This window comes from Staurois parvus, unplaced genomic scaffold, assembly GCF_062004578.1.
Source record: "Staurois parvus isolate SC_StPar_1 unplaced genomic scaffold, SC_StPar_1.0 ptg000445l, whole genome shotgun sequence".
Lineage (NCBI taxonomy): Eukaryota > Metazoa > Chordata > Amphibia > Anura > Ranidae > Staurois > Staurois parvus.
The window spans coordinates 482,633-508,682 of NW_028318241.1; positions in this window are offsets into that span (position 1 = coordinate 482,633).

The following is a 26,050-nucleotide window of genomic DNA, read 5'->3' on the forward strand; positions in this document are numbered from 1 at the left end:
GATAATAAGAAACATGCATTCAATACATGAAACAATAATGGGATACAGATGTTCTCAGCTTCACACATGAATGGCATTGAATTCTAGAAAAATTTGGACTCATAGCTAGACATCAGTGTCTCTTTGAGACAAAGGAACAGTCCTGTCACACTTCACACATGTTTTAGCACCCATTGCCACTCATGTGTGTCAAGTTGATAACATCTGTATCTCTTTGTTTTTTTCATGTATAAAATGCATGTTTAATACTGTCAGTTCATATTGCCTGAAGAAAAGGCCAGTGTGCTTTGAAGCTTGCACTAAAATCTCTTTAGTTAGCCAATAAATGACATCATCCTAAATTCAAACTTCTACTTTTGTCAATGGCTAACACAGTGCAACACTCTGCTGCCATCATATACGGTATTATGAAAGAAAAATACATTATGGAGGACAGCTATCTGTGGTGGAACAAAAAACACTGAAATACCTTTGGGCTTTTGAATTCTACAATAGAAAAGACTTAGCCAAACAAAGTGGAGAAATATTATTATTTCTATGGAACACCTTTGTCACCTTGGTTGGGAACAACTTATTCGGGGGTTTGATTGGGGTAAAGGAATACTTTTATGAAGGAGGTTCAGGTTAAAGGGATTGTTTTGGGGTGAGTTTAATGAATAACAGATAGTTTTCATGAGTGAGGCTAAGTTTAAAGGGATAGTTTTAAAGGTGAGGTTGATGTAAAATGGATAGTTTGAGGGGTGAGGCTGAGGTTAAAGGGATAGTTTTAGGGTTGAGGTTGATGTTAAAGGAATAGCTTTTTTGGGTGAGGGTGAGGTTAAAGGGATTATTATAGGGGTTAGACTGAGGTTATAGGACAAATTCTAGTGGTGAGGTTGAGGTTAAAGGGAAAGTACAGTATATTTGCAACATGCACATTTTGAGTTTTTATTGCAGTGTTTACCTTACTGTAATTTTATATGCTTTTCTATACCTTTACATGCATCTACTCCCATAATTTTGTTCAATGATGTTCACAATGCTCATTTTAGAGATTTATAGATTGGTCACAGGTGAGAGGTTTCAGTGTCTATATGCAATAACTGCCTATTTGCTTATTCACTGTTGCGATACAAAAGGCTGCATTGTTTTTAAACAGTCAGACAGCTAATAGACAAACATTGTGAGTGTAGCAGGTTCCCCTAGAGGGGCCGCTGGAAATAACCCAGGTCTCCCTTACCTGTTCAGAGGCTGCCAGCCTAGAAACCCGCTCCAGAACACATTGACAAAACTCAGGCTCTGTCTAGGGGTGTCTTTTTGAAGATTTATTGCAGTACTTGAACACAGATGGTTAGAGAGATGATGGTTTAGGACAGGGCTTGAATTTCCACTCGCCTGCTTGCATTGGTGAGAGGAAATTATGGTGGGGGCGAGTGTGTCCCTAGGGCCATCTTGCTGAGCAGGCTCAGAACTCGGGGCCGGATCTGTTACTCGCACTGGTAGCCATCAGACTGCTCAATAGTTGAGCAAAATGAAAGCAAAGGAAGGAGTGTGTGCTGTGCTCTCTGCCTCACCCTAGAGTGCAGTACCCAGCTCTGTGAGTAAAGGTAATGATATACTGCAAATTTGTATAGGGCTGTGTGTGTGTCTGTATTTGTATGTGTGTATGTGTGTGTGTGTGTGTGTGTGTATTTGTGTGTATGTATGTACATGTATCTGTGTGTGTTGGTGTGTGTCTGTGTGTATTTACATGTGTGTATCTGTATACATGTGTGTATGTGTGTGTACATGTGTCTGTGTGTGTGTGTACATGTGAGTGCATGTACGTGTGTTTGTGTGTGTGTTTGTGTGTATGTACATGTGCCTGTGTGTATGTACATGTCTGTGTATGCATGTACATGTGTCTGTGTGTATGTACATGTGTCTGTCTGTGTGTATGTACATGTATGTGTGTCTGTACATGTGTCTGTGTGTACATGTGTCTCTGTACATGTGTGTACATGTTTCTGTGTATGTATGTGTGTGTGTGTACATGTCTGTGTGTGTACAGGTGTCTGTTTGTGTGTGTGTATGTACATGTGTCTGTATGTAAACCTACATGTATGGGTAGTTTGGTCAGGTTCAGGATTATGTGGTTATTATGGGTGGTAGAGTATGGGGCATTTGAGGTACTGCTGGATTGGATAGAAGGTAGAATATGCTTGGTAGAGTTATGGTTTTGTGAGTGAAAGATTATGGGAGGTTATGGTTGTATGCGGTGCATGGTCTAAGTATGATGCAGTGTTTAGGGGGACATTGGAGGCCCTGATGTAATGTGGGGGGACTCTGGGGACCCTGATGTAATGTGGGTAACATTTAACGGTGTAATTTCATGAAATAATTTACGAGGGCGTGTTTAGGGGCGGAATTAGGGGTGTAGCAGGATAGGGGTTGGGTGGGGCAACTGGTGGCGAGTAATTCTAAAGGCCTGGCTAGTAGCTCAGGACTAGAAATTTTAAGCCCTGGTTTAGGATACTCCAAAACACAAGCAGGCATTGGAGGATACATTCTCAAGCAAAGTAGTAGCCTTAAGTAATGCTGAAAGCAGAAGGGACACCCAGCTAGTGTGAGACTCTATGTGAGCAGCCACAGTCCTTGCAGCAACCTCTGGCGTCTAACCCTTAGGTAAGTGCACACCTGAAGCTCTAGGCAAAAGATCCTACTCACAATCTACAGAGGCAGCTCCCCAACCAGCTCCCCTGCAACACTTTTCATTGAAAGGGTTCCCTTTCCAGCCTAGCTTCCACAGGTAATGTCTTCCAGCAAGTTTCTTTAAGTCAAGTTTCCTCCAAGGCCCTCAGCCAAGCACATGCTGAGGGCTAAACGTAATAGCTTTCATGCATCACACACAGGCTGCTTCCCAGGGTGAAGACCCCAGGAGAAAGAGAGCTCAGATCAGATCTTCCCAAACATTTATCTTCTCCCCAACGACACCTTCTGGGCCTTCCTCCTAGGAATTAGCCAGATAAATATACATAGCCTGGTGGTTAACCCTTCTACTGGCTTTCTGGAAGCTTCTTTCAGAGCTATGGAGAATCAATCAACCACCAGGCTTAGGGAGAGACCCCACCCGACCTGCAAAAAATATTTTTGCTTAGCTGGGTACAGCAGAGCCACAAACTAATTTTATCCAGCCTAGGGCAGTGTACTACATGAGAAAGAGCAGTAAAGCAAAATCACCATGTAACTTTGCAAAGCAAGAAGCGGAACCTGAGCATGTAATGGCCAAACACTATATAGCTGCCCCAATGTACATGATCACAACTTATACTGTACATAATATTGCATATTATGAAGTCCACATGAATGAGCACATTCATATTTACACAAAAAATTATCTTTTTTTTAGGCTTCCATTGACTGTAAAATACACTTTAGATTTACCACCAACTATGTAGTGTAGGGGCTTGACTGATTGCATTCAAAGTGATTGGATAGTTAAGTAGGTTCTCATTTGACAAAAAAGGCTACATTTCCTTTAAGGTTTGGGTCGAGCTTTAATGCTCTGGTTAAGTTAGAGGTTTACTAACATACCTGGTATTTCTTTTTTTGTGCTGTCATTTTTTTTTTTTGTTGTAATAAATGTGCAACAACAAAAAAAAAATCATGGCAATTTTTAGAAGCTAAAAACTGTGTACTGCAATGGGATGGAGAACATTGCTCAACTGGGAGGCATTTACTGTGTCTGTTTATAAAACAATTATTTCATCAATTTGATTTCATATTTTTTTAAAGCATTATGAATGAGCAATGTTGCCCTCATACTGATTAAAGATGAACTAAAGTCATATAGACCTTCTACCAACAACCCCCATTTTCATATTGCTACCTCAACTTTCTTGTTACAGCAGATATGCACCTGAATTAAACCTAGCGCTTTCATTAATACATACTCAGCATTGGTCTGACATGCCCCCTCTCTTTTGTTGAGGAGACATGTGCTTATGGGTGTGGATGTTAGTTATTTATGCCAGCACAGAGCTCTGAAGTGTGAGTGCAGGAAGCAGCATTGTACCAGAAGGAAAAGTTATTTTATGGAATTTCATAGCAAAAATGAGCAATCAAAGTGACATTAAAGGTTAGGTTAATTTATGTTTAAATAACAAACATGTCATACTTACCTGCTCCGTGCAATCGTTTTGCACAGAGCAGCCCTGATCCTCTTCTTCTGCACTCCTCCCCCTTTACCAGTACCCCCAATAGCAAGCCCTTTTACCATGGGGGTGTTGGTGCCTGCTCACTTTTGAACCATGCTCTATGCATCCATAAGACACTCAGCCCCACCCCCGCTCTCTCCTCATTGGTGCACTGGTTGTGCTTGTCAGCAATGGGAGCCAATGGCTCCCACTACCGTCTCAGCCAATGAGGAGAGAGAGACCTGGAACAGCCAAGGAACGTGCACATCTCTGGATCGAAAGAGGGCTCAGGTGAGTATTAGGGGGGCTATGAGGGGAGTTGCACACAGAAGGATTTTTACCTTCATGCGTAGAATGCATGAAGGTAAAAAACCTTCAGCCCTTACAACCAATTTAAGGGGTACACAACTATAAAGAAATAAAAATGTGTAACACTTCAATTGAGCTTTAACATTGTGGAGCAACATAACATCAGGAGATGTAAAGAGATGACCAGTGGCCAGTGGGCTTGGTGGAATTCTGCTGTGTGACAGGACTCCATATGAGGCAATGAATTTCAAGAAAGGGAAGCTGGGTGTTTCAGAGAGAAGAAGGATGTCTGAGGTAGGCCGTAGATGCAGGCTATGGTGTAGTTTCAACAAAGCTCCTTTTACACTGGTTTAGAAAGCACTGTTGGGTATGCTACCCTGGAATGAGGGTAGACTCAGTGCACTTCTCTAAGGTGTGTGAGAAATGTCTTTGAGAAACTGGTGAGTGTCTGGTCAGTGGGCTACAGCAGCTACAAGTCTCCCAAACACTTACTTTCTGCACTGACTCATTCCGCTCGTAATTGATAATAAAGTATTTGGCAAACATTGGTGTGCTGAGTTACCTCTTTGCTTCTTATATAACATGGAGACTACAGGGACAAATTTTACCTTGGCAGTTTATGTCTTTACTCTGTTACACAATTCTGTTTAGCTGAACATAGTTATTTGTTAATTGCACAATACGGAGAATACTATGGAATCATTTCTCTTTGTTATGGCCATTATAGTTGGATGGAACATAGAACTGTGATGGTGACTTCTGATGATGGAAATAGAAGTAAACATGTGACTCAGCTGGCTTCCAAATAAGAAAAACTGAGATTCCAGTTTTTGCCATTAGAATTGAAGATAAGGAGGTGGGGCGGGGTTTAGGGTCATGTGACCATTGTGATTGGCTGTCAGAGCGATCACATGATAGGATCACAAGTAGCAATAGTAAACGTTCCATGAGGTGCCAGGAAATGTGCCGGGGGCACACAGGGCATGCACTCTTGACGCGTGTGTTTAATTTGCGTACGCAAATATGCAGCCTCTTGGCGTCAAGGCCCACCCACCAAGAGGCTGCATATTTGCGTACGGCCAACAGGTTAAAGCAAATCTCCAGCCAGCAAAGCCTCTTAAAAAAGTCACTTTTGCTGCATCCTCACCTTCAGTCCAGAGCTGTCCCCCACAGCATTCTTTTCCATCATTAGATATCCTCAGTCTTCTGTGTTGAATGACAGCCAGCCATTTAACCAGCCAATCATTTAACCAGCCAGTCAATGCCAGTCATTTAACCAATTTCCTCTGAGCCTAGGCTTTCATGGATCCACCCGCAGTCAAAAACTGGACAATGAAAAAGAAGAGGCATAGTAATGAGCTCACCCATCTGTCACTGTGCTTTATCCTGCTATCAGCATGTTGCATGTGCTCTGCTCTACAGGGATTGTAGGAAGCTGATACCAAATTAAAATTCAAATATTTTCTCTAATGGCATTTAATAATATATCTAATGGTATATTAATGAATACAGAACTGCATTAATTTGTGTCTTTTATATCTTCTTGGAGTTTAGAATGAAACATACAGTATTGTCAAGCAACCATTAAAGGAAAGTATAGTGCAGTGTAAGATACATTTTGTCTTTTATACACATCTTTCTTTAGTCCTTCAAGTTAACATCCTCTGTGACATATACCTGCCTGGCACCAAGGTGCCCTTGAAAAATATTTTAATATTGTAGTAAGTATGCATTTCTGGCATATTTCCTTTCAGTGAATGAATATTGCTGAATGAAATTGCCATTGCAATGCCAGCCTAGAAGATTTCACACAATTACTTTGGTATTTATTTGTAACACTTGCCCAGTAAAAGGAGTTATCCACGGTCAGTAATTTCACGTGGCTGCCAAGGTCACTTTAAGGGTACTCCAAATGGATTTTTGAGGTCAGAACAACCATGACAATTAGGCTCTGCACACTCCAGATATATTTTTATGATCCTTTGTAAGCATAAGTTGAAATGTAATTTATGACAAATGGCATCTAGCATCGTGAAATTCAAGATGCACAGGATTTGTGCAGAGGTATTGAAACATGAAATTGAGCTGGAGCCATTTTAAAGATCCTATTGTCTAGTCTCTATTCAGAATCCCACTTACAATTTTCTTGGTGATGATTACATTTCTCAAAGAATATGCTACCCAGTAAAAATATCAGAAGCACTTTAGGATATTGAAGTGAACCTCACTATCTATCTATCTATCTATCTATCTATCTATCTATCTATCTATCTATCTATCTACCTATCTATATCTTAGGATAAATATGAAATAGATCAGAATAAAAAATATGTAATAATGCTCAAAGGTATTTACATGCTATTGCACAATAAAAATAATCACTGAGACCCTCTTTAGCCCTGTCCAGTTTATTGCTTTACTTTACCACAGGCACATTAACATCTGGTATTTCACGTGTTAATGTGCATTGTGTTAAGGCAGGCCACCCATTCATTTGGAATATGCTGACAACATACCCCAAATGACAAATATTACAAAAAAGAGATTTTTTTTGTAACGTCGTGCATTGCAGTGCAGGTTGCATTATTATAGTTAGTCTTGCTGAAAAAAGACAAAAGTCCATCCAGTTCAACCAAAAAAAAAAAAGTTATAATCCTATACCCACAGTTGATCCAGAGGAAGGCAAAAAAATCCAGCAAAGCACAAGCCAATTTGCTCCTGCTGGGAAAAAAAATTCCTTCCTGATCCCCCGAGAGGCAATCAGATATTCTCTGGATCAATTCTACCTATAAATGTTAGTATCCAGTTATATTCTGTGTATCTAATAAACAATCCAGGCCTTTTTTGAAGCAATCCACTAAGCTGGCCAGAACCAACTCTTGAGGGAGTCTATTCCACATTTTCACAGCTATCACTGTGAAGAAACCTTTCCGTGTTTGGAGATGAAATTTCTTTTCCTCCAGACGTAAAGAGTGCCCCCTTGTCCTCTGTGATGACCTCAGGGTGAATAGCTCTACACAGAGTTCACTATATGAACCACTGATGTATTTATACATGTTGATCATATCCCCCCTTAATCTCCTCTTCTCAAGAGAGAATAAATTCAGTTCCTCTAATCTTTCCTCATAGCTGAGCTCCTCCATGCCTCTTATCAGTTTAGTTGCCCATCTCTGTACTTTCTCAAGTTCCCCAATGTTATTTTTGTGAATTGGTGCCCAAAACTGAACTGCATATTCCAGATGATGTCTTACTAATGATTTGTACCGGGGTAATATGATATCTCGCTCTCTGGAATCTATACCTCTTTTAATACAAGAGAGGATTTTGCTCGCTTTAGAAAACGCAGCTTGGCATTGCATGCCATTATTAAGCTTGTAATCTACCAGATCCTTCTCCACCATTGATTCCCCCAGTTGTACCCCCCCTAGTATGTATGATGCATGCATATTCTTAGCCCCCCAAGTGCATAACCTTACATTTATCAACATTAAACCTCATTTGCCATATAGTTGCCCAATTAAATAGTGCATTGAAGTCGGCTTGTAAGTTGAAGACATCCTGTAAGGACATTATTCCACTGCACAGCTTGGCGTCATCTGCAAAGACTGAAATGGGATTTTTAATCTCAGACCCTATATCATTTATAAATATATTAAAAAGGAAGGGTCCCAACACTGAACCCTGGGGTACACTACTGATGACCCCAGATCATTAAGAGTATGAATCATTAACCACTACTCTCTGAATACGATCTTTTAGCCAGTTTTCTATCCATTTACATACAGATTTTTCCAAGCCCGTAGACTTTACCTTACACATTAGCCATGTGTGGGGCACTGTGTCAAAGACTTTTGCAAAATCCAAGTATACCACGTCCACCGGCACCCCTCTGTCCAAGGTTTTGCTCACCCCCTCATGAAAAGAAATCAGATTTGTTTGACAACTTCTGTCTTTCATGAATCCATGCTGTCTGTTGCTTAAAATATTTTTTTCCAGCAAGAACTCATCTATGTGGTCTTTTATTAAACTCTCCAGTATCTTTCCAACTATAGAAGTTAAATTAACAGGTCTATAATTACTTGGTAGATATTTTGACCCCTTTTTAAATATTGGCACCACATTGGCCTTACACCAATCCAGTGGTATTATGCCAGTCATTAACCGTGGGTGTATGCCCTCCAGTCCAGGTGCTTTATTCACCTTACCTCAGCCTCTATAGATGTGCTTAGGGGTTACTAATCACTAAAATCTTATATAAGCTGGCTGCTTTCATGTTGTAAAGCACTGCACAAACTGTTGGCACTATATAAATCCTGAGTTATAATAATAATAAAAATAGTAATAAGCTTTATGTAGCACTACTCCTCTCTTGTGACCTCCAAGTGACTTAGCAGGCTAACACCTCTGAATGCCTTAGACTTACTCTTCTGTAATTTCTGGGTGCATTCACTCCCTTGGCTTACGGCAGGGTAAGCACATTAGGCACCAGTCATTTTTGTAATTTTGTTTGCCATTTTTGCTAATAATGTTTTGGAAGAGAGGGTTAGGGAACATAGGATTACCTGAAAAAGGATGGCACACAGACAGCAAGGTTAATCTCAATTTCCAAACCCAATATAGCACCCCTTACCCCTGGGAACTTGAGGATCTGCAGGTGTCTTGGTGTCCTAGCATTTCACCTCTCAGGATGGAGCCATTGCCTTGCTGTAAGGTAAAAGGAAATTGAGGTGCCAATCACTTTACAAGGTTTAAAGAGTTTATTTACAGAAATACACTCCGAGAGAGAGGCTTTGGAGACAGGATACCCCAAAACAGACAAAAGTAAAGTTGCAGACTTCTCTTCTAGGACAGTAGATAGTTGGCCCTTTAAGAGTAGCCAAACAAGAGAGGATGAGCAGTGTGAACTTGAAATGTCACCAGCAGCAGTATCAATGGAGACTCCAAATTAAAGTGATATCAAACCCAATCATTAGATCTGGTGGCTGCATTTGTTTTCTTTTTTAGGCTTTTTCCCTCTGTTTTTACCTGGTGATCCAGTCAGTAATACACCTTCTCTCTTGGGGTGCCTACGCTTTGGATGAAGGCACTACAGACACCTTTGGATAGCAGCATTGTCAGTCTGGGGGTAAGGTAGTGCTAGACATACCAGCAGATTAGATACAATAGTAAATTAAAGCAAAACGCCAGCTAACACTTTATAAGCAGTTTCAGCATCAGTTTTGTTTCTTTTGGAATAAAGGTTTTTTAATAAATAAATATAAAATAGTAGGAAATAGTCAATGGTGTCGTTGCTTAAGAAGGGATGTGATTTGGAATCTTTATGAAGGTAAAGGTGGAAACCTTTAAACAATGATTGAATTTGTGGCTGGAGGTCAGAGTCCAAAAATATACCTAGCATCCTGGTATGAAAGCCGTGAATGTGTTATTGATCTTATTGAAAAATTAAGGGGACTGGGCACACAGGGAGGAGGAACTATTATGAGATTTAGTTCTAAGAAGTGGTAAGACATCATATTAGTATGTCAGTTAGTAAATCAGTTATGCTTGAGGAGACTGAAAGGATGAAGTGAGGAGTAAAAAGATAGATTTGGATATTATCAGCATAGTGTTGGTATTGGAAGCTATAGGAGGTTATAAACTGCTCATGGAGAGGTGTAGCTAGAGATTAGAAGGGGTTTAATGCCTGGTGCACACATTCAAATTTTTCTTTGTTCAACCCAATGGGCCAAGAGAGAGAGAGGTCACTGTACTAATTAAGCAATATTAGTACAGCAATCTCTGTGCCTTTGTGTTCCCCCGACAGAACACATGTCTCACTACTACTGATTGGATGTTGGTTTTCCAGCATGTCCCTATGACAAAAGCTTGTTCTTAGACCGGCATCTGTCGGAAGGACAGCTGTATACATGATCCAAGTCTTTGTGGATCCAATGAAAGAGGAAGAGAAGGGAAGGAGATTGAGTTGTAAGTAATACTAAAAGAGAGCTTAGATAGATATGAGAAATAAAAAAGGAAAGAGCAGAGCCTTTGACGTCAAGTAAGAGGATGTTTTTGAGGAGGATTAGATGGTCAGCAGTTTCAAAGGCAGAAGAAAGGTCTCATAGTATGGAATATAGGCCATTTGTTTTAGTAGCTTAGCAGAACATGTCCAAGGGAAAGTAGGTTAGGCAAGTGTCTGAGAAGGGTTGATAACCTCCTTTATAGTAACAGGATTAAAAGAGGAAAGTATTGAATGTGGTGGTAGACATGATAAGTTAAGTGGGGGAGATATCTGAACTGTGAATATTTTGGATTTAGGAATTGCATCTATGTTGTTTTTGAAATAATTGCCAATGTCCTGGCCAGTGAATGTGTTGGTGGATGGAGGCAGTGGGGGACAAAATAGAGAGTTAAAGGTTGAAAAGGGAAGGGAGGGGTTGTATGTATGTCAAGAATGAGTTGCCAGTGAACATGAGGAATGACTTTACTAATGGAGCAACAGAGGAGGTGGAATCCTTGTGGCTGGAGCGTCAAAGCCGTAAAAACAAATGAGAAATTTATAGTTGGTGTTTGCTACAGGCCCCCTAGCATGAAGGATGAAGAGGAGACCGCTCTTCTCTCACGGTTAGAAATGGTGGTGAGGCAAAGCAAGGTTATTATCATGGCAGACTTCAATTATCTGGATATAGATTGGGCAGATGGAACTGCTCACTCATCCAAGGCTCGTCATTTCTTGAATGTCTTGCAGGACATTTTCATGTGTCTTGTGGCGGATTCCCCTAATCACAAATAACACAGAACTCATTGAAGATGTGGAGGTAAGGGAATACTGGGGAAATAGTGATCACAGGGTAATTATGTTCACTGTAAATAATAGAAAAAGGAGACAAGTGAGTAGAGCAAGAACATAATTTCAAATGAGCCAACTTTACTAAACTGTACTCTATAAAATAATTGTTTAAAAAATATAAGGCTGAAGGGTCACTGTCAGCATTCCAAAGAATGCAATAAGAAATGCAAGAGCACAATCAGGGCAGAGAAAATAGACCACAAGAGACATATAGCAGAGGAGAGTAAAAAAAAAAAAAAAACCCCACAAGATTTTTTAGATATATTAACAGTAAAAAGGCAGAGCTCGAGCATAAAGGATAGTCAGGGACCCCATAAAGGATAGTTAGGGCAATTTGGTAACAAGTTACCATGAGAAGGCAATTGTGTTAAATACATTACTAATAAAAAGGAGGGTATGATAGACAAGACAGTATTGTTAGTAATACAACACAAAATACTCCACTGTTGCTAATTGAAGCCAGCGTAAAAAAAACCACTTGAAAAATGTAATTTGCATAAATCACCAAGACCAGATGGCTTACACCTGAGAGTCCTCAAAGAACTTAGCCAGGTTATTTCTAGACCATTATTCCTAATCTTTAAGGACAGCTTACTGACAGGAATGGTACCAGCTGACGGGCAAAAAGCTAACATGCTACCAATATTGAAAAAAGGGGTGAGACACTTTCCTGGAAACTACAGGCCAGTCAGCCTAATATCAATAGTATGTAAACCATTGGAGGGGACTATATCCAAGAATTTGCTAACGAAAATAGTAACATTAGAAGTAACCAGCATGGATTTTTGAAAGATCGTTCTTGCCAGACCAAAGTTTTAGCATTGTATGAGGAGGTGCAGGAAACAAAAATGATTGATTCCCCTATCAATACGGTCAGTGTTTAGATATTGTGTTCCCCCGGCGGAGGGGCGAGGGGAGTTGTCCGTGGTTGTTGCTAGCTGCTATGGCCACTGGCAATAATTGCATGTAAAAATCTGACATGCTGGTTGTACCCAAGTCATATAACAATGGAATTCGCTACAATAAGCCTGCCCTAAGATGGTTTGAATTTTGGTCAGTCCCTGCTGAACTGGCAGAGATTCGAACAATTTATGCTGGCTTTAGCCAGGGGGGTTGGCATTAACAGGCATATTAAAGTCTCTAAGATTGATAGTGGGTATTTCAGAGGAGAGAAAGTAAGGTAGTCAGGCAGAGAGGGTATCAAGGAGTCATGACATCTGTCCAATAAATCCCAGAAATCCTCAGAGAAACAGGATTAAAAAAGACAACTATAAATGAGTCTCAAAAGAAGAGAGAGATAGAGTGGGAGGAGAGGAAGGTGAAGAAAGGAGAAAAGTTCTCAATGAGGATAGAAGGATACTGACTCCACCTCTCTTTCACCAACTGGGTCTGGGTGAGTGAGTTCAGTGGAGGCCTCCATGTAAGAGGGCAGCTGGATAGGCAGAGGCAGATTTCTGAAGCCAGGCTTCAGTAATGGCAAATAGGTTAAAGAAGTTAGAGCTGAAAATGTCACGGACAGAGCAGAGCTTGTTACAGACAGAGCAGGTGTTCCAGAATGCAAAAAAGTAGGGGAGGCTGGATCTTGGAAGCGGGGGAATAAAAACTAGAGTGTGTGGATTGCTGCTGCTGCCAGAAGAACGAAGATGCCTAGTGTGGGGGTAAAAGTTAGATTAGCTGAAGGGCGAGGATTAGGGGAAATATTAAGTGAAGCAGGTGGGTGGGTGAGGGATGCAAGATGGGAGCAAGATTTATATAGGCGCTCATGCCCCACTGTCCTGGAGTTCATGTTAGCATGTGGATTCAGTGTTAGTATGAGTAAAAGGGTAGAGGTGAGGGTGTCGGGAGTGGAGCAGAGTTGTCTGTTGATTCTTTCTTGTTTCTGCCCTACTTTCTTTGCTGTGTTAAACTGCCTGACACCTGTGCAGAAATGCTACTGACACAAAAATTGTAATAGCCTTTGCCTGTATCTCCTGGCTGTGCCTTTTCACATCTCACACAAATCTAAATTTATAGAGAGATGAAGCAGAGGGAGGGGGAGTTTTTGTCAATTAATCAATTAGGAACTTAATAGAGGCACTTAAATGAAAGGGATAATTTTCATAAGACCAGCCACAGAAACCGGCCACGTTCATAAACATAATATCAGCTCTTTGATCATGCAGGCAGCAGGAGGTAAATAAATATAAAAATATAGTCAGGTTTAATAGCTGTTTAACCCTTTCCTACAGCCGCCTCCCAGCTCTTTAAGAGGTTCTAAATGCCGGGAGGTGGAGATGGGCATTCCGATCATGTGACCGCTGTTATTGGCAGGCACAGCAGTCACATAATCGGAAAGCTTTCTGGTACCCGCAGGTAACTGTGCTGGGAGCTCTCAGAACGGAAATGTTTACATTTGGGAAGCATATATGAAGCCTCTTGTTGTTAAAGCCCACCCGATGAGAGGTCGCATAGATGCATATGGCCGGTGAAAAGAGGTTAAGAACCCTTACCAAGAAGCACTTTCTAGAAAGATGTCAGTTTTCATTTTACATCTACTTTAGATATTATGGGTAAAACCATAAAAAGCATCCTTTTTGCCCTGGAGCCAGCTGTGCCCCTAGGGTCACCAGTTTAGAGCACAGATACAGCTTAGAGGTAAGCTATAATTATTTTTTACCCCCCATCATGCTTACAGGCTCACAAAGATAGGAACATTTTACCTGCCCATGGATGCTGAAAAGCATAACGGTAGTGTCTGGCTTACTGGCCAGAAAGCCCGTCTTAGTTTTCTGAGGGTCATGTATTCACCCTGCAATCAATGTTTCTTTTTAAAAGAGTAGAATACAATATTCCATGCAAGTAGTTAAAAAGTAATCAAATACATCAGTGTCTAATACATAGCAATTTATCTATATCAGTCAAAATAAGAAAACCATGCCTTCTGTTATGTAAGGTTGAGATTAAGTTATGGCCCACAAGGAACCAAAATTATCCTAAACAATTTAGGGAAACGAAATGGAAAAAAAAATCTGCATCGCCAGTAAATTATTGATCTGTAGCTAAGAGTCTTATCTGTTTTGCTGTATTCCTTTAACCACTTGCCCTCTAGAGGATTTACCCCCCTTAATGACTAGGCCTCTTTTTGCTACTCGGCACTGCACTAATTCAACTGATAATTGCGCGGTCATGCAATGATGTACCCAAACTTTAAATTTTATGTCCTTTTTTCACACAAATAGGGCTTTCTTTCGGTGGTATTTGATGACCTGTGCGCTTTTTATTTTTCGCGCTATAAACAAAAAAAGACTGAAAATTTTGAAAATAAAAACAATATTGTTTACCTTCGGCTATAAAATATATATAGTAAACTTAAAGTTAGTTATAAATTTAGACCAAAATGTATTCTGCTACATGTTTTTAGTAAAAAAGAAATCCCAATAAGTGTATATTGATTGCTTTGTGTGAAAGTTATAGTGTCTACAAACTATGGTATAGATACTGCAATTTACACCATTTTTTTGCTATACAGTGCTACACTAGTTTAACTGACAATTACATGGTCATGCAACATGGTACATAAATTGAATTTATGTCCTTTTTTTAACATAAATAGAGCTTTCTTTTGGTGGTATTTGATCACCTGTGCACTTTTTATTTTTGGAGCTATAAACAAAAAAAGTTTTGAAATTTTTTTTTTTTAAAAAAACAATATTTTCTCATTTCTGTCAATATCCAAAAAAACTAAAATTTAGTCATAAATTTAGGCCAAAATGTGTTCTGCTACATATTTTTGGTTAAAAAAATCACAAAAAGTGTATATTGATTGCTTTGTGTGAAAGTTATAGCATCTACAAAACTATGGTATAGATAATGGAATTTACACAGCTTTTCCTTTCTGACTGCTCATTACATTTTGTGAGGTACGAAAATACCACTATAGTACAAACACCCTCAAATGACCCCTTTTTTGAAAGTAGACACCCTAAGCTGTCTGCTGAGAGGCATATTGAGTCCATGGAAGATTTATTTTTTTCCCACAAGTTTCTGGAATATGACAAAAACTTTTTTACACAAAGTTGTCATTTAAATTATATATTTCTCGCACAAGCCATGGGCATATGTGGAATTACACCCTAAAATACATTTTGCTACTTCTACCGAGTATGGGGATACCACACGTGTGAGACTTATTGGGAGCCTAGCCATATACAGGAGCCTGAAATCCAATGACCGCTTTGAAAGCCTGAAGGTGCGTAACTTCCTCATTACACTTCCTCACTACCTATCACCTTTCCAAAGGCCCTGAAATGCAAGGATAGCACCAACCCCCCTCCCAAATGACCCCTTTTTGGAAAGTAGACATCCCGAGGAATTTAAAAACAGGCATGGTGAGTATTTTGCAGATCTCATTTTTTCTCACAAGGTTTTGAAATATAAAAAAAGAAAATAAAAAAATATGTTTTTTGCTTTTTTCTTCATTTTCCAAAAACTTGTGGCAACGAACGAGATCTGCAAAATACTCACCATGCTTCTTATCAAATTCCTTGGCGTGTCTATTTTCCAAAAAGTGGTCATTTTGGGGGTTTGGTGCTATCATGGCATTTCAGGGCCTCCGAAACTGTGATAGGTAGTCAGGAAGTGTAATGAGGAAATAAAGCCTTTTAAAAGCCTGAAGGTCCTTATTGGATTTTGGGGTCCTGTACTTGGCTAGACTGCCAAAACGTCTCTCACATGTGGTACCCCCATACTCGGAAGACGTAGCAGAATGTATTTTGGGGAGTAATTCCACATATACCCATGGCATGTGTGAGCAATAAATCATTTAAGTGAATTTTGTGAAAAAAAATAAAAACATTTTTGTTTGTCATTTTCCAAAAACTTGTGGTAAAAAAATAAATTCTTTTATTGATTCAACATGCCTCTCAGAAAATAGTTTGGGGTGTCTACTTTCCAAAAAGGGGTTGTTTTGGGGGATGGGGGCGTTTTATGCCCAGCATTAGAAGTTTATGCCACACATCATTTACTCTTCTAACCACCTGAAGGCCAAGCCTTTTCTGACACTTTTTGCTCACATGAAAAAAATTTGTAAATCTTTTTTGCTAGGAAATTAATTTAAACCCCAAACATTATATACTTTTTTAAAGCAAACACCCTAGTGAATAAAATGGTGGGTGCTGCAATTCTTTATGTCACATAGTACTCACGCAGCGATTTTTCAAACGCAATTTTTTTAAATACACTTTTTTTACTTTTAATGTACGAAAACACAATATATTGGCGAATTATTTGGTAAAATATAAAAGATGATGGTATGCCGAGTAAATAGATACCAAACATGACATGCTTTAAAACTGTGCATGCTCCGTGCAATGGCAACAAACTGCATACATTTTTAATATCCATAGGCAACATTTTAAAAGCCTTTACAAGCTACCATTTTAGATTTACAGAGGAGGTCTAGTGTTAGAATTACTGCCCTTGATCTGACGTTCGTGGTGATACCTCACATGCATGGTGCAACTGCTGTTTCCATACTGGCACAGGGTCAACGTTCACTAACGTAGGTGCGCGCATGTGTGGAGGGGCAAGGGAACTTTTTTTTTATTTTTAATTATTTTTACACTGTCCCTTTTAATATTTTTTAAAATCACTTTTAATGCTATCACAGGGAATGCAAATATCCCCTATAACTTCAATGGGCATTGTCATATATTCTTTTTTGGGAAATCTGGGGTCTATCAGATATCTCCTCTGCCCTTACATTGTCTAATCAAACCAAGATCGGTGTGATCAGATGCTTTCCCAATTTACAAATGGAGCTGTTTATATCCTGCGAAACTGAAGTGATGAAATGCTCGTAGCTTCTGATTTCTTAGGCTATAGAGATGATTGGCACCATTCTGGTCTCCAATCAACTCAATGGCAGAAACACCGGCTGCAGTCTCAGGTTCCCCCAATGGCTCGGGACTGCGTGAAGGCAGTGGAATGCAGCGGGGGAGGGGGGGGGGGGGTATTGCTTGTAAAAGCAATCCTGCAGCTAATTAGGCACTAGGATTGCTTTTACATGAAAGCCGATTGCCGGCTGAAAAAAATGATACCAGGATGCCTGCAGATGTAGGCATCATCCTGGTATAACCATTCAAAGTCCAGTGATGTATCAGTACATCGCTGATCCTTGTTGGTTATATATGCTATGTTCTTTTTTTTTTTGTATGCAGCCTGTGGACTGAATGAAAAAAGAGAAGAAATCTCTGCCAAAAAAAAAAATGTGTGGTATGCCCACCATTTGCATCCACCCACTTCTAATGGTGGGCACACATTAGGTCACACTTTGCCACATGCACCAGTTCCAAGATTGTTCAAATGTCTAAATAGTGGCAAATAAATAAAAATTGTCCATGTATAAGTGGTGCCCCATATGGATAAAGGATGACACCAAGTCCCAAACTATCTTGCCACTACTCTCCATGTAGTCTTGGCATCCGGGGGGCTCCACGTGACTATCTTTTCCCTCATAAATCTGAAGCTTATAAGTATAGCCTGTTGTCCTCTCACAGGTCTTCTACATCTTGACCCCATATCTGGTACAAATGAGGGACAAATCAACGCAGATTTTTTGCTGGGGAGTATAGACATCTGCAAATTTTAGGTTAAGGTGAATTGCGAGGGGCTGAATTTTGTGGAGCCGGTCAAATTCAGGGTCACCCCAAGGACGACAGAGTGTATTGTCGTTGAAATGCATAAAACACATTATACTCTCATATCTATGCCTGGCCATGGCAGCAGAGAATACAGCCATACGATGAATCGGGTCTGTGGACCAATACAACCGCAATTCATTTTTTTTTAGTAATGCCCATGTTGAGGGTTAGGCCCAAAAAAAATATAAATTCGGAAACCGTAATGTGTTTCACTGCAAATGGTCTGGCATGGTTTGAATTTGGGTTGGCGGCGATACATTGTTGTGCATATAAAATGCTTTGGTCCACAATCAATGCATACAGATCTTCCATGAAAAACAGCTCCAAAAAATCAAGGGGAGTAGTTAAATTTGCTATTTCCACCTGAATTCAGGGTTGGACAGTGAATCAGGGAAGTACGGGTGCTGCAGAATTTGTGGGCTGCCAATCGGGATTTGCAAGCACATCTGGAAGGATACTAGGGGCTCTACGGCCTTGTGTGTGTGAATTCTTGGTGGCTGCAGGACAATACTTGTGCTCGCCACCACAACTGCTTGTACTGCACTTATGGGACTCACCACGTCACCAAGTGATACTGCAGTGCTGGTATTATTATTATACAGGATTTATGGCGCCAACAGTTTGCTCAGCGCTTTACAATATAACGGGAGACAGTACAGAACAATACAGTTCAATACAAGAGGGTTAGGAGGGCCTGATCCTGGGAGCTTACAATCTAAGAGGTATGTGAAAGACAAGTATGTACTAGACCGCTGGTGCTCGCCAGTTCACCAAAAGGTAGCGCAGCACTAGTACTGGCACTCTGCTGCATATGAGAGTCATCAAAATTTACTGACAAGTGCTAACAGAGATCAGGCCTGATTCTGCCAACAATGCGGTTTTGTGTGCAATGTATCAAATGACAGGGACCTACTGACACTGCACTTGCTGGAGGAGAAAGGGGGGGGGGTAAGCGTAGGGGCTAAACGCAGGTGCTGGCAGGTGCCGGGGCTGATCCTGCTAACGCTGCGTTTTGGAGGACACTATACTAATGTGAACGCTGGTATAGTGCTGATCTGATCAAAGATATTGATCCGTTCAGACACTATACTAGCAATGGAGGTTTATTGTGTATGAGCGTGTTCCTGGCAATCAATGGGTTAAATGTGATGACTGGTGTACTGCGGGCAATCTGATGCTATCTGGGAGGGGCGTGAAAACCACGGGAGTGCGAATCACATATATATATATATATATGAGATTTTGCGCACCTGTGCCGCCCTGTAGCAGTATTTCTGCTATAGGACGGTCAGGAAGTGGTTACATAAGCGGTTTGTGTTACTGCGCTGCGTTACTTTAACAATTGCGCGGTCATGCAACACTGCACTAAAATGAAATTTACATCCTTTTTTCCCCCACGAATTGAGCTTTCTTTTGGTGGTATTTGATCGCCTGTGCGTTTTTTAGTTTTTTGCGCTATAAAAAAAAGACCGACGATTTTGAGAAAAAAAAAACAATATTTTGGACTTTTTGCTAGAAAACATGTCCAGTAAAAATCACACTTCGTCATAAATTGTGACCAAGATGTATTCTGCGACATGTCTTTGCTAAAAAAAATCCCAATACGTGTAAAATAATTGGTTTACATGAACGTTATAGCGTTTACAAATGGCGGTATAGATACTGGATTTTTTTTTTATACTATTAATAGTGGTGATCAGCGATTTATGGCGGTAATCAGCGACTTATGGCGGGACTGCGGCAGACATTCTGACACTGGGGGGGAACTGACTTGGGGTCACTGACATCCCCAGTGACATCAATACAGTGATCAGTGCAAAAAAAGAACACTGACACTGTAATAATGGCACTGGGGAGGAAGGGGTTAACTTTTGGAGACAATCAAAGGGTTAACTATGTGAGGGGAGTGTTTTACTAGGGGGTGGGGGTGTGTACTGCTCTGCTCCCATTGTCCTGGAAGGCTGTGTCCTGCAATCCCAGAACAGTGTGCTGAAAGCTGACAGGGATGAAAGCTCCATTGAAAACAATGAACAATGCAGCCTTCCTCCCAGTCGGTGTTTGCTGGCAATCACCGGGCTCCGGCGGGAAATCACCGGCTGGGACCCGGTGATTGACACCCGCGCCCAGTGCCGCAGGTACGGCGGTCGCGCGCCCCCTACCCCGGAATGCAGAATCACGTTTATGTACGTGATCCTGCACACAGAGGCCGCCTTGTAGTAGTATATGTACTGCGGGCGGTCCCCTAGTGGTTAAACCACTTCCAGACCAAGCCTTTTCTGGTACCTTTTGTTTACACATAACAATCAGTATTTTTTGCTGGAAAATTACTTAGAACCCCCAAACACTATATATATTTTTTAAAGCTGGGGTGCAAGGGAATAAATTGGTGGATTTTGCAATTATTTATGTCACAGAGTCTTTGCGCAGCGGTTTTTCAAACCCAATTTTTTGGGAAAAAACACATTTTTAAAAATGTAAAAAAAAAAATCTGACATTTTTTCGTAAGATGTAAAAAATTATGTTATGCTGAGTAAATAGAAACCAAACATGACATGCTTTAAAATTGTACCCCGGAGACAATCGATGTATTCCCCCCATTGGTGTCAGTGGGGGGAATAGTGCCCCATCATTGGTGTCAGTGGGGGGAATAGTGCCCCATCATTGGTGTCAGTGGGAGGAATAGTGCCCCATCATTGGTGTCAGTGGGGGGAATAGTGCCCCATCATTGGTGTCAGTGGGGGGAATAGTGCCCCATCATTGGTGTCAGTGGGGGGAATAGTGCCCCATCATTGGTGTCAGTGGGGGGAATAGAGCCCCATCATTGGTGTCAGTGGGGGGAATAGTGCCCCATCATTGGTGTCAGTGGGGGGAATAGTGCCCCATCATTGGTGTCAGTGGGGGGAATAGTGCCCCATCATTGGTGTCAGTGGGGGGAATAGTGCCCCATCATTGGTGTCAGTGGGGGGAATAGTGCCCCATCATTGGTGTCAGTGGGGGGAATAGTGCCCCATCATTGGTGTCAGTGGGGGGAATAGTGCCCCATCATTGGTGTCAGTGGGGGGAATAGTGCCCCATCATTGGTGTCAGTGGGGGGAATAGTGCCCCATCATTGGTGTCAGTGGGGGGAATAGTGCCCCATCATTGGTGTCAGTGGGAGGAATAGTGCCCCATCATTGGTGTCAGTGGGAGGAATAGTGCCCCATCATTGATGTCAGTGTGGTGGAGGGGGAAATAGTGCCCCATCTTTGGGGTCAGGGGGGGGAATAGTGCCCCATCGTTGGTGTCGGTGGGGGGAGGAATAGTGCCCCATTCTTGGTGTCGGTGGGGGGAGGAATAGTGCCCCATCGTTGGTGTCAGTGGGGGGGAGGAATAGTGCCCCATCGTTGGTGTCAGTGGGGGGGAGGAATAGTGCCCCATCATTGGTGTCAGTGCGGGGGGGGGGAGGAAATAGTGCCCCATCATTGGTGTCAGTGGGAGAAATAGTGCCCCATTGTTGGTATTAGTCACACAAATGATGGGGCACTATTCCTCCCACTGACACCAATGATACTTACCTTGCTGACCCCTGCTCCAGCCTGGGCTCGCTCTCTCACTTACCTGTCAGCTGTCTTCCTTCTCTAGCCGCTCTCCTCTTCACTTACTCCGGCAGTTCCCTCGATCTTCTTAGATCTACGCGCGCTGCCGCTCGGCTCCTCCTCTCCAAGCTCCACCTCCTCGCCGGTGATTGGCCGCCTGTGTGCCTCTCCTGAGCTACAGTTCTGGTGGCCAATCAGCGGCGAGGAGGCGGAGTTGTTGAGGGATCCCGGAGGTGTGGCCAGGTGACAGGGCAGCGTGTCATCCCGCCCACACATCGACTGAGTCAGAGGAGCGGTGTCTCGGTTCCTAAGACCATCGGAAATATGTGTTTTCCGATGGTCTTAGGCGACCCCTGGGAAATGGTCGTTCGACCCCCAAAGGGGTCGCGACCCCCAGGTTGAGAACCGCTGCTTTACAGGTTATCAGTTTAGATTTACAGAGGAGGTCTGGTGCTAAAATTACTGGTCATGATCTGACTTTTGCGGCGATACCTCATATATGTGGGACGATCACTGTTTGCATGCGTATGGGAGCAACATATGCATTTGCCTTTGCATGCAAGCACGGGGGGATGGGGCACTTTAACTGTTTTTTAAAATTATTTATTTATTTTTATTTTTATACTGTCGATTTAATTTTTTTTTTAGCACTTTTATTGCTTTCCCAAGGAATGTAAACATCCCTTGTGACAGCAATAGGCATGTGACAGGTACTCTTTATGGAGGGAGTCAATGAGACCCCCAAATTCCTCCTCTGCCCTTAAAAGCATTCATTCACACCAAGGTCGGTGTGAATGAATGTTATTATTTTTACAAAATGGCACTGTGTATTTCTGCATAAACCGGAAGTGATGTCAGGCCATCGCTTCTGGTTTACTATTTAACGAAGCCAAACAAAGCCAATCTGGTCTTTGTTTGGTTCTGTGACCAGCCGGAGGTAGTTTTGGCTGGTCTAATGGGAATCCAGGTAGAACAGGAGCTTCCATTAAAGCCGAGGATGGCGACAGGGGGTTGGAAATGTCCCCTCCCACTGCTTGTAATACCAATCGAGCAGCTAGTTAGCTGCTCAATTGCAAGAGAGCCAACTGTCGACTCTAAATAGCTGTATTGGGATGATGCCTACAATGGCTCCAGTGACATAAAGGTGTGTGGCTGATTGTTTAGACATTGAAATCTAAATGTTCTAGATGTACACATCATGCTGGTGGGCTATGCAACCCATTAAATAATAATGCATAATAACCCCATACAGCTAGTAAGTAAGCATACTTCTTTCACACAATAGTAAAGTGCATGTGTAGACAAAATATGTTAAAACGTGTTCTGTCTCTCCAATCTAAGCATTGAAATTGTGATCTCTGTAACTTACAGTTGTGATGAGATAGCAATAACTCCAATCTTAGTTGAATAACACAGGCAGTGACTCCATCCAGACAACACCTTGTAGATCTTGTGAAGTTTATTCCATAAACTGAGAGAATCTTACAACAATGAATATTGGATAGGTCAAAAGATCATAATGTGATCTACTTCATGACATGAGGTTTGAAGCTGAAGTGCATTACTGGGAAATGAACAAAAGGGTGGGGCTATCTATACAGCATGAACTAAACCAAAGGAAAGGGAGGAGCAGAGACAAAATGCAAAGAACACTTAAAGGCATATGACAGTCATGTGAAACATGACAAATCATATTCAGTAGATCGCTCCAATACATGTACATTTGCTCATGTTATGATTCTTTACAAATCTGCAAATACTTATTGATCCTTTTAGAAATGCAGCCAGCTCCTTTTTACCTGTTCCAGGCAGCTGGCAAGGGTGCTGAAAGTCATGAAGACGAGGAGAGGAGGCTATGCCAACATAATTCAGCAGGACTGACAACACTGCTTGAGACTTCAGTGCAGCAGACGCAGCATTTTTAGCCCACTGGATTTCTGAGAGGATCAGATATTTGTAAGTATTTGCAGCTGTTTATAGTGGAAATGCGCATATATTGAAGAATATGATTCTGAACACACATACACTTTAATTGACTGAACTATTCACCAAAAAATCCTCAATGTAAAAAAAAAATAATAATAATGAGAACTTCTCTGCCTACTTTAAATGTTTCTTTTTTTTACTAACAAGAACAATAAAAACACATATGCATGTGTGGATTATTAGGCTATGTAGAATGGAAAAGCAGATATTCCAGCATATGCTCAATAAGGAATAACAGCCTGTTCACAGTGACAGCCTTGTCTCTCCATAGGATTCGGTTTAAGACTAACACAGGTGTGCCATCTGGCTTCCTGTGATCTCTATCACCTACCTGCTAAAATCAGACTGTGTCTTTGGCTTTCCAAAAACAACAGCTATCTGCGATTAGTACATGGACCAAGCCTCTTTGAAATAATACAGCAATGGTACTGTTGTATTTCCTTTTTGTGGAGTGTGAGCTCCTGAGATCAGAGTCCTCTTGTCTTCTATTTTAAACGTTTGTATAACATTGCTATGATCAGCCTGATACTGAAAAGTGAAAACCAGGGAAAGAAAATGAAGAAATGTGCAGCAGATATGCATATATCCATGATCACTGCATTCAGTTTGCCAATATTGAATACAAGACTGTGGAAGAAGTGTTGTAGCATGTACAAAATGCTGTAGAATGCAAACCAAGGTCCTAATTCCTAATTGGAAGATAGTGGTGGTGTGATCAGACAAATGGGAACCTATGCCTCCAAAGTCAAGGTCATTCCACAGAAGCTAAAAAAGAGGATAAGCATCATGTTGCACCATGAGTTTGTGAGAGATGAGCAATACACTTTACTGTACTATATGGAGTATGCTGTATTAAAGTACATGTGAACCCTTACCTTGGAAACCAACCCATTCCATTACAAATGTAAATGAAAGGCACAATGTTTGTGTGCATGTGTATATATATATATATATATATATATATATATATATATGTATATTAGTAAATTATAAATACCCACAATTTTTTTCTTTTTTTATAAGTGATCACCTAACCTTTGTTCTCAGCTGCATAAGGGGCTTAGGGCTCCATTCACAAAGAGGTATCTACTGTTTTTAATAAATGCGGAAAAATACCACTTAGCGTTTTTCAAAAATGTTTTTGGCATTCATTAAAAAATGCTTCTAAAATACCACATGCGGTATATTTTTCTAAATATGCAGTATTTATCTCATGAACCACGCAGTATTTTATTTCATGCAATATCTAATGGGATGAATACAGTGGAGAAAGATTTAGAACAACTTTCAGTTTTTTTTTGTTTGCTAATAAAGAGGTAAAATGGTTTAAATCGTAGAAATATGCCAACTCACTAAGTCAGTGCGGTTCCTGTAGCAGATGTATTAACCTCCCTAGGGGTCTGATTATGTCCATATTTCTGTGCTCAAAGCGGTACATTTTTTTTATTGTAGGCCTGTAATTTTTAGGAATAACTCACTGAAATTTGTCCGAACAAGAGTCTAGTAAACATCCCGGGTATGTTACAATTTGAAACACGAAATCATAAATTATAATTTAATGAATAATCATAAAAAATAATAATATAATAATAATACATTTAATTCAATAATGTAATCAAACCAAAAACACTGAAATTTTAAATATAGCGCCAAGTTCGCACATCACTAAGCAAAGTTGCAAAATCGTTTTCAGTGTCTGATGACGAATTTCCCCACAAATCATTATCACTCAATTCTGCAAGTGGTTCTAATTTACTATCGCTGTTCTCTAGCTGGTCTAAAACCGCTTTTGACCTAAAGGGACGCTCTTTGGACGCCATGGACGTATCTCAGTTTCCAGGCAGAAAGAACAGTAAAAATGCAGGCAGGGCACAGGACAAAGCACTAGGGACAAAATGTATGTGAAATGGTTTGATACAGTAATGTTTTACTATGTGTATCCTTCCCCTGTCCTGCCCTGACCTGGCCACTACTGCTTATATAACTTGCTATCAGCCACTCTAGACTCGTTAGCACCCCCAGTTACACAAAGCATTAGACCCCGACCGCTACAACCCTGGCAGACTGACCATACCAAAAATCTCAAACGACGCAGTCGTGCACTGGAGCGATTATGGCGCAAAACGAGATCCCAACAAGCGTTCACCCGATATAAATCTGCCTTCCACACCTACACTTCCTCCCTTCACGCTGCCAAGCAAGCCTACTTTGTTACCCTCATTATTAGCCTCTCCTCCAGTCCTCGCAGGCTCTTCTCTACTTTTAACTCTCTACTCTCTCTGCCCCCACCTCCACCCAGTACCTCACTCACCGCCCACAAGATTGCTAACCACTTCAAAAACAAGATCGACGTAATTCGTAGGGACATCGCCACTGCTCAGACTTCCACCCCACCTAGCATCCCTCACACGAAAACCCCCTCAACACTCCACTCCTTCGATCTTGCTGCCACTGAAGAGGTCACTAAGGTCTTCTCTGAAGCCTGCCTCACCACCTGCCCCCTTGACCCTGTCCCCT